This window comes from Limanda limanda, chromosome 12, assembly GCF_963576545.1.
Source record: "Limanda limanda chromosome 12, fLimLim1.1, whole genome shotgun sequence".
Taxonomy (NCBI): domain Eukaryota; kingdom Metazoa; phylum Chordata; class Actinopteri; order Pleuronectiformes; family Pleuronectidae; genus Limanda; species Limanda limanda.
Genome location: NC_083647.1, coordinates 2,509,631 through 2,528,464, shown reverse-complemented (window position 1 = coordinate 2,528,464; position 18,834 = coordinate 2,509,631).

The window sequence follows — 18,834 nt, the reverse complement described above, 5'->3', positions numbered from 1 at the left end:
GAGTGAGTCTGACGAATCCCCGTTTCCAGGGCTGTGCTGCCCTGACACTTTGCCGCTGTTTATTCTGCTGTGAACCACAATGTTAATCTTTCTATGACACAAATGTATTTGCACTTTCCGCACCTGTTTCAAAGTAAAAGCACTCCAGCGTTTCACCCTCTGAATCAACTTGTTCCAACGGGGCTTTGATTGTTATCGACAGACCGAAAGATGCACATCTTCATACCGTAGAATCCTGACATTTACTAGTACATACAGTACATAAAACAACTTGTTCTTGAAGAAAATGCAGGTGATAAACCTGCAACTCCATCGTCAGCAGGAGACACACAGCACCTGTGAAAAACAGACAACCGACACACGGCTGATCTTCAGCGTGACATCAGCCAGTGAGTCCAGAGAGTTGGGGGATCGACAGTGAAGTCTGCGAGACTCGACCAGTAGATCGCGATCGACAGATTGGCGACCAGTGATCTAAAGTTTCTCTAGCACAATGGGTGTCAAAACAGATTTCCCCTTTATATCCCAAGACTGGGTGTGCACTGAATGAGTCCCCACTTAGCACCAGTTAAATTCTGAGGACCCGAATGATATAATCATAGTTTTAAAATGTATATGTCGTCATCAATCTTAATTCATTGGTTCAAATGTTTGGCTATCCAAACCCGACCAAGCCTGAGAAAAAACTAACCGGGCCAAACCCAAAGGACTCTGTATTTTGTGTCTGAAACCGGAACCGAGGTTAATGTTTTCGCCAATTACATGCACGTGTACAATGTAAGAAAAAAATCAAGTAAAAAGCCCAGCCAAAGTCCCCAAACTGGACCCACGCCCAGTTACAACATCTCTAATTGAATGATCAGAGCTTTCTCCTCCATAAATGAAGCTCAGAGTTAGTTCAGTCAGGGAGACTTTACCCCAATTCATTCAATCTCAAGTCTCTCACTCTCTCTGTCGTTATTGATCAGTTGATTGTGGGCGTTTCTAAATGGCAAATCAGATTCTGCCATAGTCTCTTTCAGCCAATCATGAGGCTGCTGTCAAACTTTAAACCCCTTCTCCTCTCTTCTGCAGTCAGCCGTCATTCAGTGACGTGCATAACCCACCTCCACCCTAATCTCCTCCAGTCTTCATTAGGATTATCATCACCTCATCTGGATCCTAAACCACCACCAGAGTCTAGAACCCGGGGGGGAATTCCAGTACTACGTTCTGCTTCGCTGCCTACTAATCCCAATGACATCACACAGGGGTCTGAAACTCAAAAAGACTATAACATTCACACCACTTTCTGTGCACATGTCAATAAATAATAAAACATTGAATCGGAGTCTCGCCTGATTGAAACATTGACATCAAACATCCCAACTGCTCCCAGGGTGCTGTAGTGCGGCTGGCTTCTTAGGTTGTGTGAGTGCTCCCTATTGTACGACCTCAGTCTGACTAGCCAAGTGAACCGTAAATTCGGAATTCAATGCGACTTTTACATCACTCTTGATCGACTCTCCTCATAAGTTTTGAGCAGGCGAAGGGGCAGGTGGAAATCACCAGGCGAAAACAAACATGGAAGACTACTGTGACGGAGGTAGTCAGTGGAGAGACAGAGGTTTCAGACCTCATAAACTTGGGGTGACTCGTCTGATTTGCAACTGGTCTGTGTTTGAAAGCATATCAAGAGCAAAATGAATCCGTAAATGTTCACATCTGTGGCCTCCATGTTTATCACCAACTTCTTCTCTCTGTTTTCCTCCATACACAGCGTGCTGCGTGTGACGTCTTGTTTTTCTTCTGCGCAGGCGGGTCACATCATGGCTGAGACCAGTTCACATTACAGTCTGATATTGGCCACATTTTAAAAGATTACGTCAACAGCTACATAAAAAATCTGATCATGAAAAAAATCCAACTTGAGTAGCTTTGGTAGCTTTAGTGTATTTGTTTATTTTAGTGGAACTTGTTCTCATGCAGCATCCTTCTACTTGTTATTCTCTGAAATATTCCTCAGAGTGGAGCTGTTTCTGCCAAATGTAACTATATCACCACCACAAATAGTCATGGTTGTGGTTATATTCCTTGAGATTAATGTCTTTGTCTGAACTTACTTGCTTTGTGATATCCAAGTCAGCGTAGAATAATTAGGAAAATACTATTACATAACCAGTTGTAGAATGGAAATTTGGTCTCAGGCTGGATTGTTTTCTTTTGTTCAAACAGGTGTTTAGGAAAAGATGATCACCTCTCTCAGTGCACAGCGTTACTGTAGAAAAACACAGACACACAAAGTGAAATTAATGGGTTTGCATTAAAGTTTGTTATGTTTACACAATGGTGTGTGTCAGTCTGCCTGTGTAGTTAGGTCAATGAAAAATCGCTGACTGTACTCTCATGTACGGTACTTACTGTTACAGCCTCATCAGTAGTGTTTCAACTAAATTGTATATCTCACTTATCTATAAGGGTTCACAACCACAGCTGACGTGTATAAGTCTGCACAAATCGATTTAATCCATTCAATTAATCAATTAAAGCCCTTAAAGGTTCAGTGTGTAAGATTTAGGTGAAAGGGACCTATTGGCATAAATTGTATATAAAATAATCCTAATGATGTTTTCACTGTGTTTCATCTAATATGTATGATTTGCTTTTTTCTTTCCCTAGAACGGGCCTTTTATATTTAAATACTTGATATTTACATTGGGAGTGGGTCCTCTCTATGGAGGCCGCCATGTTTTTTACAGTTACAATTCTACAAACCGAACATTTAACCCTTAATAAAATAAAGAAAAACTAACAAACAACACACACAACCTCAGGGAGATGCCAAGTCTAGCAAAGCATGTTAACAAAATAATATTTAAAACAATGATGAGAAAAGACAGTGCCTAGAATTAATGGAGACACAAGGTTTAAACTTTAAAGTATCTAATCAAAAGAAAATGTTTTGCAGTGATGGCAATTGATATGATAGAGGTATTGCCAATCATGTTAGTATATGTGAGTCGGCATATTGTATATCAAAGCAATCTATTGGTAATCATTATCCACAATCACGAATTATGAACATGATCCACGATCATGGATCTGCAACGATATAGCACAAGGACCCTGGGGAAGAGGTCAAGTCAGTAACAGGTATTGATGAGACATTAACGTGATAAAGAGGGAAAAGAGGAAAGAGAAGCTCCATCTGTCATGTGTCTGACAATCTAGATCTATGGTGGCATAACTAAGAGCTGGTTCAGGGCAGACCTGAGCTTGTCCCAACAATAAGGCTCGGGGTTTGCTTCCATGCCCTGTATTTCTCCATCAACCTTCAAAAGCCATTAAAAACTACTTTTCAAAGACAAACCTCTTCAAAGAGTCGTAGCTGAGTGTGAGTCATCAGTAAAATTCAGATCTATATCACCTCTCACCTCAAGAGGGAATCACCGGGTCGACATGTGTCAGTGTTTGTGAAAAGAATATTTATCCATAACGTTTTCTCAAAAGGTCACTGCTGACATCTGTTTCTACATATTTAACTAACCTTATTACTGATTAACGTGAGGATTGTTCTGATAATCTGGAACTTTCCCAAACCTCCAAGCCATGTTTGATATGTAAACAGTTTTCATTTATGTTGTGCAATTATGTTCCCTTTTGAAGATGGGCAATAATGTATCTGAGGTGTAGAGCTACACTGAGTACACAAGGGGCGGTCAGCAGGCTGTCACATGAGTCGCCCTTACCACACAAACAGCTGTGGAAAAGTACAGCACAGTGCTGACTTCTGTGGAGGAGGTGGTGTGAATGTTGCTGATGTGACACACATCTACAGTTAGATGGCAATGGCTGTAAAAGGTCGATGATGGGACCAGTGTTGGAAACCCAAGGTCATGGCCATCGTCAGTACTTAAGAAACAGTCCATCATAAAGGTTTTGGAATGAAAAATTATCATTTCTCAACAGCCACACTTTTCATTTAAAGTATCAGTAGTGTGGTTACAGGTAAATATACTATACTGCATATGTGAAAGCCTTTGGTGCCTAATAGTTGAAAATGCTATTTCAATCAGAGGAGACTTATAGAGGGTGAAATAAGAGAGTGAATTAGGATTGAAAATAATTAACTGTGAACATTTATTGTGGAGAAAGTCTTAGGTAGTCTCCAGCAGGAAGTACAACCTTAACACTGCTCTCTTTTGGGTTAGGAGCTTCTGATCGGAAGCAGACTTCCCCCTGAGTCCAGACACTGGTGGTGATGATGAGATATGAAGCAAGGAGTTGGAATGTCTATGATGGGCTTCTGGATGATGCATTGAGCATATGACCAGAATTTTGGGGGGCGGGGTTGGGGGAGGAGTGGGGTATTCAGGTGAGACATCCAACTTCACCACCAGATGTCACTAAATTCTACACACTGTACCTTTAAAGCTGATTTTAACTTAAAATGCAAGTTGGTCATTTAGAAGGAGTGGTATGTCCTTTGTATACGGGAAACCTAGACATAACATGTGGTGTGGCTCCCCAGCTTCAGAGGGGAGCAAAAACAACAAACAAAAAGGAAAAAACTTAAGTTGAAAATATTACTAAAGTGTAACCTAGCTCCTAAACCATAAACAAGGGGAAAAGATACATTAAACAAAACGGGCTTCTCCCTCCTACTCACTGCTACTAAAGGTGGTGAGGTGATATGGATACAAAATAATGAAATGAAAACACAATTAAACATGCTCACAGTAACTCCTAAATCCACACATCCACTTGTGGATCTCACAATTCTGCTCAATCGTATTACATATGCTGGCTCTTTGTTGGAAGTGGGGAGGGAACAGGACAAGAGAAAGATACCAAATAGTTTGAGAGCTTGGTATTCAAAACATTTTTGGAACCACTATTTTTCTACAACTATATTTCTATTTTTCTCAGAACAAATATAATTTACACTGTGAGTGCATGTTTAATTATTTAGTGCAAGGATTATTTTACATTTCGTGGGTGGGCTAGTACTGCAAAGTACATTTTGTATGGAATGGACATATGGATTTTAAATAAAGAGATATTATTTTTGAGACTGTGATATTTACATTTTGTGAGTGATTCATCCTAAACTGGAACTTGGAACTTGGATTCCTTACAGAAGTTTTCAGTGAGACAAATAACTGAATGCATTTCTGTCCTTGTCATCATCATTGCTTCGTTGACTCTTACGCTTCCCTGCTCACTGAGTAATTTGAAACGCTTTAGTAAAACCACAAAGCATAGCCTGAAGTGTTCATCCATGCGACCAAACATAGTCTGTTCAAATCATTAATAGAGTCTACTTTGTTTGTCAGAATATCTCAAATGTGCTTCCTGTAATAGTCATCAAATGCTTTGTGTTTTGGATGTTCACATCCCATATCAGGAATGTAAAGCCTGAGTCGGCCCTGTGCCTTTACACTCACCAGCAGCAGCCGTGATGACTTTGACAAATTCAAAGCATTTCCAGTTTGGCTTCAGCGTCTCTGCTCAGAACTCCACAGTCGTCTCAGAGCGGCGGGGCAGCTCAGTGCCACGAAGTTTGTCTTTTGCTTGATTCCTGACTTTCAGCGATGGAAAACGGCCTTTTCCAGTTTTTACTGTTGCATATGGGAACCTCATTTATCATTTATAATCTGGATCCACTGTTGCTGTTTCCACCCTGCATGAAGTTTCTTCCTCATTTAGTGATGTCACACAATCCGAAAGTGAAACTGGAGTAATCCTCTACTCGTCCTTACTTACTGTGTTTGTTATTGTTCAAAGGGAATATGAAAATACAGTGTAATTATAAATAGATAGAGACATGTCTTCATTTGACATTGTACCAGTAACACTCGCGGCCTTCTGTTGGATATACAGCAAAAGGGATACTGGTGCAGTTTCACTATTACATAATAAACAACAAATTAAACTTTGCAGAAATTGGTGAAAGAAAGAAATTAAAGAAAACAAAGTCTATCACCACACCCACAGAACACTGATGATCCGTTCCATCCCTGAGAGGTGGGGTACATTTGGACAGCTTGTGTGTTTATCACAGGGCAGACTCATGCTCACATTAACACCTACAGGAAACAACAATGTCCCCACCAAACTAACCTGCATGTCCTGTTAAGGAACAGCAGAGCACCCAGGGGAAACCTACACGGATACAGAGAGAACATTAAACACACAGTCATGAAAGGTCCCAGCCAGCCAGCATGTTTGAACACAATTCAGTATGGGTTGGGTTGAGCAACAATGGTGGCTAGAGAAAGTTACAATGGTTTCTGGAAGAATGGATGGATGCATTCGTTAGACTCATTAGGAGGAGCCTTTGAAATGAGACAGTCGAGTGCCACAGTGTGTGTGTGTGTTTGTGTGTGTGCTACTCAGTCTGCAGAATAACTTGTTATGAAAATTAAGTGAATTTTACTACATATCCATCTTATAGTAGCACCAGATAGAGCATGATTAAATCTATGCTTGTACACATCATAATCAGCATAAACTCAGCTAAATATATACCTCCCTCAGTGAGGACTTATATAGAGTGGAATAATGCATGGAAAAGCAACTTCATCCCATAATATCAACACAAAAAACTCATACATTTTCCCATTGTCTTATGCCCATTGCTTCTGGGCACTGTCCATGTTTTTACATCAGCGATCAAGATGGCGGATGAGTTTCTGCAGCTCACACCAATGAGGAGTGATGACATGTCTGATGACATGATGTAGACTTCCGAGGGTTTTTAAGGACTGCCTATAAAATGTTACAACCCCCTCCCTGGACCCCAGCTTTGTGATTGGTCATTTTACTGATACTTTTACAGGCTGCCCATTTACATGACTTGTTGGACTCTGGGCTTGTAAGTGATTAACCGTTCTTCAGTCTTTGTGTTCTTTCATAACAGCATCCACTACCATCCGAGCCGGCTGCTCCTTTAATGAAGTGTATCCATGTGTTTACTCATGATGCAGTCGTGTCTGCAGTAATGATCTTACAGGCCCCTTGGGGAAAGAATCCAAGCACAATGAAAACACAGGTGCGTTGGGACTACTCCAGCACAGACTTCTTAAGCATACCTACTTCTGACTCGCTACTTAATCACTCCAAAGGAGTCGGGAGTGTGTGCACGTACATGCACACACAAACACAGCAGGGAAGCGTTTAAGTCCATTTAACAGAGAAACAAGGCGCTCAGTTCAAAGACCTATCCCCTCTCCTTATGTGATTAACAAGTCATAGTAATTATGGCATAACATCCATTGCTGCTCTCTGTTACTGAGGCAGCCACCTCAGAGCTTATGTGCTCATGCAGTCATACACCTCTGCCCTGACATGGCCTGGAACAGTTGGACACATTTTTAGATACATGTTCAAGTTTGCTGTACAATAACTCCTTAACCTGTGTCGTTCTCATCAACATGAACCCATCTCACAACTATCTCGACTAAGACACCACTGTTCGTGCTGTTTATTCATATACGTCCAGTTTACAGGAAAAACAAAGCTACTGTTCCAAGACAGAGTTATTAATATAAATTACATATTCTCTGTGTTAAAATGTACAATATGTAGCTTTGGCCACTAGGGGTCTCTCAACAAACAAACAATAACAAAACACCAAGCTTGATGACTTCGTAAAGTGGCGTAGTATCATGAGTGTTGTTTTCTTCACCACAACTGCCAATGAAAATCCAACTGAAGTAGAGTTTTTTTCACATTACGCAGCAAAGGTCTATGAATAATCGTGATCGATACAAACAGTGGAGGGAAATAAAGTTTAACTGGCCAGCAGGCTCTTTTTCCCTTGTCAGACCTCTTTGCCCAGAAAGCTGTAGCAATGGAAATTCAATGTCCCGCTACCTTGAGGATCTCTTGGGGTTTGACAATTGTTGGAAACATTTTGGATAATATTGGGGTAATTGTACTACACAAGTCAACAAAATATATAACAAATGTCTTGTAGTTTTAAGACATTTTAATGAAGATTTGCTGCATAAGATATACTTAACATCTGATGAGCGAGCGTACAAGTTGTTCTTCTAGTCTTTGTTTTCTTCTATCAAAAGATTAACCATGGCATCCTCCATGTTAAACTAAGTGGCCCTGTGTTGAATCAGTTTCTTTTGCAGAACCCCTCTGGCTATAAATATGCTTCACACATGCTCCTCACACTCAACTTGGCCAATAAAAATGCAGAGCAATGGTAGACATCTGGAAATTCTGGAACGTTCTCTGTCAATGAAAAGCTGCGCTTCACCTTTAACTGCACTCAACACTAGACAGTTGAGCTTTATTGTTCGTGCCGTCTTCTTATCATTGGTTAGATTTCACACGTCTTTGCCTAAAGGTCTGTTTCATGGGCTTTATTCAAATAAAACCTGAACACAGTCATAGCAGGTGGGTGAACAGGGTATTATCAGCCTACAGTGGAAACAATGTACAGATATTAACATTGTGTGCAATGTGCTTCATGAAAAATAAATTAAAAGAGGTAGAGTTGGTAAGTTGGCTCCGAAAGACTTTTTATCTTATTTGGCAAAATTCTCTTCACATGATGATCATCAATAAATAAAGTTTGTCTGTAAAAGAAGAAAAAAAGCCGTAGTGTGTGGTCCTCACAGGACTTCAATAAACACAACCAATCATTGTATTTGGACTGAATGAAATGATGAATGGAGAAGCAGCAGGATGCATCAACAAACAATGGGGGGAGTTTCAGCTTTATGCATGGTATGGTAATAAAAATATGGTCCGCAAAACATAATCTCAGAAAAAGAAAATATTTCACAGCCTCTATTGGTCTGAAAATGCTTCCCCAAGATATGATGTCAAATTAAAAGTGAAGCATCATATAGTATAGATATGCATTGGCCAACAAGATTATTGTAGCCATTAAGGTTAGATACACGACATACAGCTAACTTAGATTAACAAATCATTCTTCATCATATGGTATAAATTACAGTACGAGGATGTCGTTATGAAATGGCATCATTACTGTGTGAAGAATTTAGCATTGCCTGATTGGGGTATACACAACTAGCACATGCATCACTCTGTATACAGCATTTGTCTAGCTGCTAATGCATAGTGATATTACTTAAGTCATTGTGTTCAAATCAAGTCTCAACTACTTCCCCCCCTTTTAAGTTCTGAGCTTACAATGTATGATGGATATCCCTGATTGGTGTTTTTTAAATGGCCACACAGGTGACCTACAGCCAGGTAACACTGAAGCATAAAAACTCTACATACAGGACAGCGAGTGGATTGGACAAGGACAAGACATTTGGTCACATCATCTCATTTTGGAGCCATGACTCCTGAGAGTTTGATCAGCCTTTGTTTGTACAAAACCCTCAAAAGGCTTAAACAAGAAGACGCCATCAGAGACACTCTACTTTTTGTTCTTAGAGTCAGTGGTTGTCATCTAATGTTGAAAATACAAGACTGAGTTTTCTGTATCTGTGTGTGCAGTGGTGAGAAAGTGAGGCAGACAGACAGAGGGGGGGTGAGACAGAAACACGCAGTATGATAACCTCTTTCCTGTGGCTGGAGATTTGACATGTAACAGTTTAATGTTCATAATTTTCACATCAGGTTTATTTGGCCCTCAGAAAAGGCTGCCTCGGCCCCCTGCTTCTTCACCATGATTAAAGGGAGCAAACTGCGGAAATAGAAGTGAACCCTCCATCAAGTCTTTTCACCGAATGAAAACAGTGTCTTTGGCTTCTGAACGCTTCAAAATGGACTAAGAGCGAGCAAAAGGAGAAAGAGGACAGAGGCAGCAGTGAACGGCCCCTCTTGACAGGGCTCACTACAGAGGGAATAGTGTTGATACAGAGCAGGAACAGCTTTTATCCAGTAAAGTTACTTACAGAGAGCTTTCTGAAGAACTGGACATGCTTAATACACATTATCTCTCTCATTTATCACCAAAGAGCTGGTGAAATGACAAGAGCCGGGCCTGTAAACCTTCCCAGCAGGAGAAGAAACGTCTCACAGGAAGCCGGAGACGTTCTTTCACTGAACTGAGCGCCTGAAAATCTGCCTGCATCTTGTTGTAACTGTCTAATTATGACAGCTTGTCAAGAGCCCAGATGAAAACATGCAGTGGATTATAAAAAATCAATTAGTCTTCATGTGTGATGTGCATAGCAACGAGTGGCTTTAATAACACTGCATCAAGACTTTGTGTGCTGACTGAACTTTTACACCAGAGATTTGCATCTCACTGCGTGGTTTCAGTAGGACGTCCTGGCATTACTGCTAATCACTGTCAGAACGTGGCTATAGAAACACATACATTACAGTTATATATTAAACTTGTTTTGTGAATCTATTGTGGCCAAGGTTTGAACAAAAACATGGAGAGAAAGCCTTTTTGAACTTGTATTCCCATTATTCTTCATCACATCTTGAGTTCCTGGGAACATGTGTTCTATACGAAATACAGCTGTGAGATATAAACGACCTGCATTTCACATCTGCATGTAATGGCAGAGAGTAGAAGTGAGACTCTTAACTGTTTTCATTTTCATTCCACTGTTGCTGTGCCAGTTGGAGATGCGAATTGTAACAAGTGACAGACCTTAAAATAAAAAAAGGGACAAACATATAAAAGATACCAACAAAGATATCCAATTGAAAGACAACCCGATTTGAGAGCTTTTGGTGATATGGGTCGATGTGCAGTTAACAAAAACATGTGATCTCTTCATCTCTGCGTCTCTGCATCTCTTTATATGTGACGTCCTGCCTCCTGCGCCACCCCTCACCTGAACACTCTGACATTTTTTTTTTTCTGCAGCGTTGATCATATGTAAAAGGCAACCTGCTTCATGACAGCAGTAATAAAGAGGTTAAATAAACCGGTGAAGAGGGTAGCCGCTGTGCTGGATGCCTATTGGATACAGTGGAGGTGATAGGAGGGACAAAGGGATGACGCCCTCAGCTTTCATCTTTAAAGAAGAATGTCTCTCAGCCCCAGATATGCAACAACTCACATAGTAATTTTTTTGTAACAAGGAATTTTCCCACTGTTGACGTATAGAAAGATGGTTGCACTGCTAAGGAACTGCTAATTTTGGACTTTGGTCACAGAAGTCCACTCAGTACTGAGAATGGTTGGATGTTGCAGTATAGTTAGCGTTGGTTCATGTTACCCATGACCACAATCTTTGTTTAACCTTAAAGCATTAAATGAAATTAATGATTTGTTTCTGAACACTCCAAGGGACCTTAAGGGTATTCCAGAAGCCTTCGACTGGAATTTAGGCATCTCTGAGGGAGCTCCAGATGTTCTTCGGATCCAGATGGAGAACGTTTCATCACTTTTATCTTCCACAGTGTAGAACGGAGATTCCCAACCTTTTTTAATTCGGTAACCATAACCCTGTCACAGGTCATAGGCCTTAGCAAAGACACGGACAGGTTTTAAGGTGTTCTGCAAGATGAAAAAGTGCTGCTGTGGATGCTGTACATACAGTAATTAAATAGTGAAGGAAGCTCTGAGAGAGAAGCAACAACATTAGCCAGGGAACAGATCTGCAGACACATGGATGGGAACACAATGGAAAAATGCACCCCAATGAATTGCCTACTGGCAAACAGCCAAGGAAAACTGATTGCATATTTTATAGCAGACTCTTTTTGAGGAGGGCTTGTGCGTGTGCACTAACAGGCGGAGGGAATGTTAAAAATCTGACAATGGCTCTTAATTACAATATATCTTTCAAGCTTTCAGTCCACTCGCTTGCCAGATGTTGGGCTCATTTTTCAACAAGAATCTCGTCAGACAATCATCTTTACAAAGTTAACCCCGGTAGGAAAATCCACTCTCATGGCTTTTTGATGATATATTTTCTTCTTCTTTCTACATTTTTTTTATCTGGCAGAGAGTCAGTTTATCTACACTCAGACTGCAGACAAAAGTGACAAGAATCTGATGCTTCTGTTCAAATGGGACTTTTATTTTTTTCATACCAGTGTGAACAGCACAAATTCTAATTTGAGCCACTTCCATATGCAATCCTTTTACCAATGCTACTGTTCCTACCATACCTTCATGTCACTGTAGATAGATCGCATTCCTCATAATTCTGTGAGTCATTCCAGTAAAAACTTAGCATGAGAAGTATATTTTGGATGTAAACTTTTTAATGTCATAGTCCCAGCAATTCTAGCTAAGACTGAGAGAAGTAGCATTTATTGCTTCACAAAAAGACATAATCCTAAAATGCTGCAGTCATTTTCAGTCCTCATCCTCATGGCTTCAAATGCACATCAAATTATAAGGGAACCCATATGACCCCTGATTTCAGTGAAGTCCATGTTTACTTCTGTTTGACAGCATTTTTGTTTGCATGTTGGTCAGTTTAGGACCATGACCAGTTCTGACTGGAATCTGGTTTTGGCCACATTTACAAAAATAACAGCCAAACAAAACAACAGCTTCGAGCAATAAGTCTGGTTTGACAAACGAAGGCTTACAGTTCATATTATTAGATTCCTTTGTTCAAAATCCCTGGATCTGCCTCCTGGTTCAGAGCCGCACTCAAATTCATTATGAATTTCCCTGACCCATACCGCATCCTTCCACCAAGATTCGTTGTAATCCCTCCCATAGCTTTTGTGTAATCCTGCTCACAAAATAACAAACAAACTCATTCAGATGACATAACCCCTTTGGCGGAGGTAATAAGAGGTGTCCATGCTCCAGGACCTGCGCATCAAGATTCAAAATTTACTTTATTGTCCCACAAAGTGGAAAATGTGTCTATTGCAGCCATAGAAATTCACATAAACATGAACACATACAAAAATCTCAAGTATACAATAAACATCAGTGCAATTGCCCTAAAGTTGTGTTGATATACAACATGGTACTATACAGTGTGTCCCTGACCTGGTATTTCCACAGTTGCCTACAATATCCATTCCACTTCAATTACCTCACTTACTTTTTTTAATTTATTTTTATTTGCCTTTATTTGACCAGGTCGGTCCCGTTGAGATACAATGACCTCTTTTCCAAGGGAAGCCTGGCCAAGACAGCAGCATACAAAACATTTCAACAGTCAAAAGACACACAGAAATCACATAACACAGATAAAATACATTTAGATACATTTTAGATAAGGCAACAGGACTAAAGCTCCGGATTCACACCAAAACAAGAACAAGTGCGGTATGAAGCCGCTCAAATTTCTCTCACATGAGTCTTCAAAGTTTCAAGGTTTATGAGCTCCTTTAACTTTAAAGTTTTTTGCAGTGCATTCCAAGCAGCAGGTGCAGCAAACTTTAAACAGTGCTTACCAAATTCAGAGTGAACTTTGGGCATAATTAATAAATATAACTCTTTTGAACGTAAGCAGTAATTGCTCTGGGATTTAAAGATGTAATTAGACAAGTAGTGGGGGAGCAGACCCAAGATAGCTTTATAAGTAAAAATATGCCAATGTATAAGGCTGCGTGCTGCCAGAGATGGCCACTCAACTCGAGCATATAAGATGCAGCGGTGAGTGAGGGCTTTACAACCAGTGACAAACCTTAAGGCACCATGATATACAGTGTCTAGAGAACGCAGACAGTTTGCTGGGGCATTCATATATAAGAGATCACTGTAATCAAGTACAGGGAGGAAAGTGGTAGCAATCAACTTTTTTCTGGTAAAAAAAGAAAAACAAGATTTGTGACGGAAGAAAAATCCCAGTTTCACTCTTAGATTTTTTACCGGATTTTCTACATGTGGTTTAAAAGAAAGTTGATCATCAATTAAAATGCAGAGATACTTGTAACAGTTCACAAGTTCAATTTCATACCCTTGCAATGACAAAATGCTGGGTGGAGACACAGGCACTTTCCTGCCATTGAAAAATATCAACAGTTTGGTTTTGGCGGCATTCAAGACAAGTCTTAATTCAATGAGCTGATTTTCCACAAGGTTAAAAGCAATTTGTAAGTTGCCAAGGGCTTCGGCAAGAGTGGTGCTGATCAGCATAAAAATGAAATTTGGCATTTGGGACATTACTGCCCCATGTATTTACATAAATAACAAACAGAATCGGGCCCAGAACTGAGCCCTGTGGCAGTGGCACACCAGTAGAGACATTTAGCAGTGTGGATGAGCTGCCTTCAAAACAAACACATTGTTTTCTATTAGACAGATAATTTTTAAACCAGCCAACAGCCTGCTCAGATAAACCTAATATCAAGCAGGCGTTGCTTCAGAATGGAAGGATCCACTGTGTCAAAGGCCTTAGAAAGGTCAACAAAGAGAGCTGTGCACACTTTCTTTTGATCCAGCCATCTATTATATCATTAGTGAGTTTGAGTGAGGCTGTAGTTGTGCTGTGTTGTTTCCTAAAGCCGGATTGGTATGGGGAGAGAATGTTGTTAGTATGGAGAAAATCTTTCAACTGATCGTTTACTAGACCTTCAAGGACCTTTGACAGGATGGACAACTTGGAGATGGGTCGATAATTATTCAAGCAAGTAGGGTCCCCCCCTTTCAAAAGGGGAAGGACGTAAGCGGCTTTCCAAATTTCAGGAATACAATTTGTGGTGATAGTGAGGTTAAAAAGATATTGCAGCGGTTTGGCAATAAAATCAACTGCTAACTTTAAGAAATATGGTTCCAAGTGATCTGGGCCTGCAGATTTACTGATATCAAGAGAGCAAAGAGCTCTACGGACCTCTTCCACTGAAAACAACCTAAAAACAAAGGAAGGTTGACCAGCAGAGATAAGGCCTATAGACATGTTTCCAACATCTGGGGCAGAAGACGAAATATTAAGGGCAGGCATAGCAATCGTGGAAGAAGACCGAGAGAATAAGGAACCAGAGGCAGAAAAATGAATATTAAAACAATCAAGTATAGTAGCCCTGTCAGTTACAGTGGTAGCATCATTAACAATACAGGGTGGGAGTTCGCTATGATTTTCAGTGGCTGAGATAGATTTGATCACTTTTCAAAAATTTTTAGGGTCATTTAAATTTTTCGTTATTGCAGAGAGATAAAAGCTAGATTTTGCTTTTTTTTTTTGAACATTCTTTTTATTGAACATTTTCAGAAATTATAACAGTCCAGCACAGTACATACAGATTATATGAAATATGTAGCAAATCCAAAATACATCTACAGCCAGTGTTGGGGAGTAACGGAATACATGTAACGGCGTTACGTATTTAGAATACAAATTATGAGTAACTGTATTCCGTTACAGTTACAAATTAAATAGATGGTATTCAGAATACAGTTACATTGTTGAAATCAGTGGATTACATGACGGTACTTCTCTGTTTCACGAGTTTAATCACTGTCTCGTAAATCCACCGGAGGCAAAGCCCCCAGGAAGCAGCTGGAGACCAGGGCTGCCGTAAGAGCGCCCGGAACCCGGCGGCGTGAAGAAGCCTCACCGCGACCGGCTCGGGACCGTTACAGGCCCGGGACCGTGGCTCTGAGAGAGTTCCGTCGCTACCAGAAATCTACGGAGCTGCTGATCCGCAAGCTGCCCTTCCAGCGCCTGGTGAGAGAAGACCGACCTGCGCTCCCAGAGCTCTGCTGTCATGGCTCTGCAGGAGGCCAGCGAGGCACGCCGGGTTCACACCGGACGCTGAAGCGACGCTAAAATAATATCACCCGTTGACCCAGTAGTATAAAAGCATATAGTCACTTGTTGCTCCAACATTAACTGCAACAGCGTCCCAATTTAATGTCATCCATCTTCGAGAACTTCTCCGCTGCTTGCTCCGTTCAATATCGGGTGTCGAGGGTAAATTACGTATTCTCCGCCCCCCCCCCTCTCTTTTTATCTTTATGACTGCTTGTGTGTCTGTATGGAGGGGGGCATTTAATAATGTGATCGGTCAAATTGGTAAAATTAAAACTCCAGGACAACAGAAGGGGAATACAAACTATGGGATGCATGCTTTATCATTTATATCATATAAAATATGTCATCAATATCGTTTAAAATCATTTTTCAGTGTGTTTCCTGGAGCGATACGCTCGCGTCAAGCGCAAAAAATAGACCCGACGCCGAAACGATCGCTGCACGGCGAGAGGCAGCCTTGGCGCAGGGGGGGGGGGGTCCTTCAGCCTCCGGTGGGACCCGCACAGAGATGGGAGTGGATGGGAGCCGGACATCCAGCTTGCCCGCCGCATCGGTGGAGAGAGAGTTTAAACTGGTGCTGCTCCACTGACTATAACAACGCCGCAATCATACACTTAAAAAATGCAATACAAACCGGAAGTATTCCAAGTATTCAGAATACGTTACTCAGATTAGTTAATGTAATGGAATACGTTACAGATTACATTTTTGGGCATGTATTCTGTATTCTGTAACGGAATACGTTTTGAAAGTATCCTTCCCAACACTGTCTACAGCAATGATCTCAAAAGTCCTAATTAGGCCTTACATTTCAGGCAGTTGCAGTCTGAGCTCCCAGGTACCTCACCACTTTATCAAACTTAGCTGTAAAAAGGTCATTCTGACCGTTGATACGAAATCTTAGTCTTTCCAGAGAAATATAATCTAACATCAGAGACTTCCATAGATATATTGAAGGAGGTTCATCTCCTACCCATTTGGTCATAGCAGCCTTCCGGCCCAACATAAGCAGAAAATGTACAGTGTTCTTATGTGGTCTTAGTGATTCAGGAATATAACCCAATAAACATAATATTGGATTAGGCTGTATTTTCTGTTTAATTATCTCACCAACCTCATCGCATACATTTTGCCAAAACCGTTGAATCTTTTCACATTCCCAGAGGCAGTGAAATCTTGTCCCTAAAACAGTTTTACATTTTAGGCAGTTTGGAGAGGCCCCTGCTGTGTATTTACTATACATATAAGGAGATATATAGACATTTTGTAGGATATTATATTGCATTTCTCTGAATCTGTTACATATGGATATTTTCGATGGTAAAAGTAAGATTTCCTCCCGTATTTCACTGTCTATCGTTGTTTTCATCTGGGTCTCCCATAGTTTCCGTAGGGATGATAGTCTGTCTGTTTTTAGATATTGCAATTTGGAGTAAAATTTGGAGACAAAATGACCCTGTTTAAGACTATCTAAGAGAGTCTTTTATAGTGAGTTAAAGTCACCTGGAAGACTGAGAGTATCCATTTTAGTATACACATAGTGTCTGACCTGGAGGTATTTGTAAAATTCTTTTGTTTGTAATTTATATGTAGCCTGTAATGATTCGAATGTTTTAAATTTTCCCCTATCCCAAAGGTCATAAATATGGTAAATTCCTGCTTCATACCAGTTCTGAAAGTCAGGTCCAGTGCCTCCCCTGGTTAATTCAGGGTTATCAGTCAGTGTTGTTAAACAACTAAATTTATGTTTAGTCTCGAATAATTTCCGTAAAGAATTCCAAGTACTACACACATTATTAATTAGATAATTGTCTTTCGCCATAATTGGTAATTCACTCCTGCGTTTGTCAAGTAAGTTGACAGGAGAGTACGGTTTGGAGAAAGTTGCTTCAAAATCAAACCATGGCGGCTTCGGTTTAGCAGTCGACCATATTGAAATAATTCTGGCTTGCATTGAAGTTGTATAGTATGTAATGTTGGGGAGGCCCCATCCCCCTTGTTCTTTTGGCAATTGTAAAATATCTAATTTAATTTTAGGCTTCCTGCCAGCCCATATAAAGTCAGAGATAGCTTTATTTATATCTTTAATGTTGTTTCTCTTCAAAGATATGAAGAGCATAGATAGAGGGTACATAATTTTGGGCAGAATTGTCATCTTAATAAGATTGATTCTGCCAAGAAAGGATATAGGAAGCTTCTTCCAGCTCAGCATCTTGTCTTTAATGTGTTTTACCATGGGGTTAACATTTTTAGCATAAAGTTGACAAATTTTTGGTGTTATTTTAACCCCCAGATATGTGAATCCATCTGGTGCCCAGCGAAAAGGTTTTACAAAGTCAGGTTCATGTTCATATGAAATACCAATAGGCATGATTTCAGATTTTGTAAAATGAATCTTGTATCCAGAAATTTGACCGAACTCTTTCACACATTTGATTAGCGCGGGTATTGAATTTTGTGGGTCTGTCAATGTCAGGAGGATATCATCCGCGTACAGCAGAATTTTGTATTGTGTTGTTCCTATCACCGTTCCTTTGATACTGGAGGTTTGCCGGACAGCAATTGCCAATGGTTCTATAGCTAAAGAAAACAACAGAGGTGATAGTGGTGACCCTTGAGCTGTACCTCTGTTAAGTTGAAACTGGCCAGAAATTAGACCATTTGTTAAAACTGAGGCAGTGGGTATTTTATATAGAAGCCGTACCCATCGAACAAAATCTGATTGAAAGCCAAATTTGTATTTTCGTTCAATACGATCAAATGCTTTTTCTGCATCCATCGTTACTATAGCACTTGGAGTTTGATGAAAATTAAGATGGTGAATAATATTAATTAAACGTCTTGTGTTGTTCGATGAAATACGGCCCCTCATAAACCCTGTTTGGTCTGCATTAACTATATCAGTCACAACTCTTTCTAGTCGATTAGCTACTATTTTTGAGAGTATTTTTACATCCACCCCAAGTAGGCTAATGGGGCGATAAGAGGCACATAGTTCTGGATCTTTCCCTTTTTTGGGGATAACTATAATATGAGCTAAGTACATAGATTTTGGGAGTTCATCCTCTTCAAAAGATTTGTTGAACACACGTTGTAGTAGTTTGTTAATTTTACTTTTCATCTTTTTATAAAACTGAACACAAAATCCATCAGCCCCTGGACTTTTATCCGACTGGAGTGAGGAGATTGCATTATCAATTTATGTTATTGTAACAGGTCC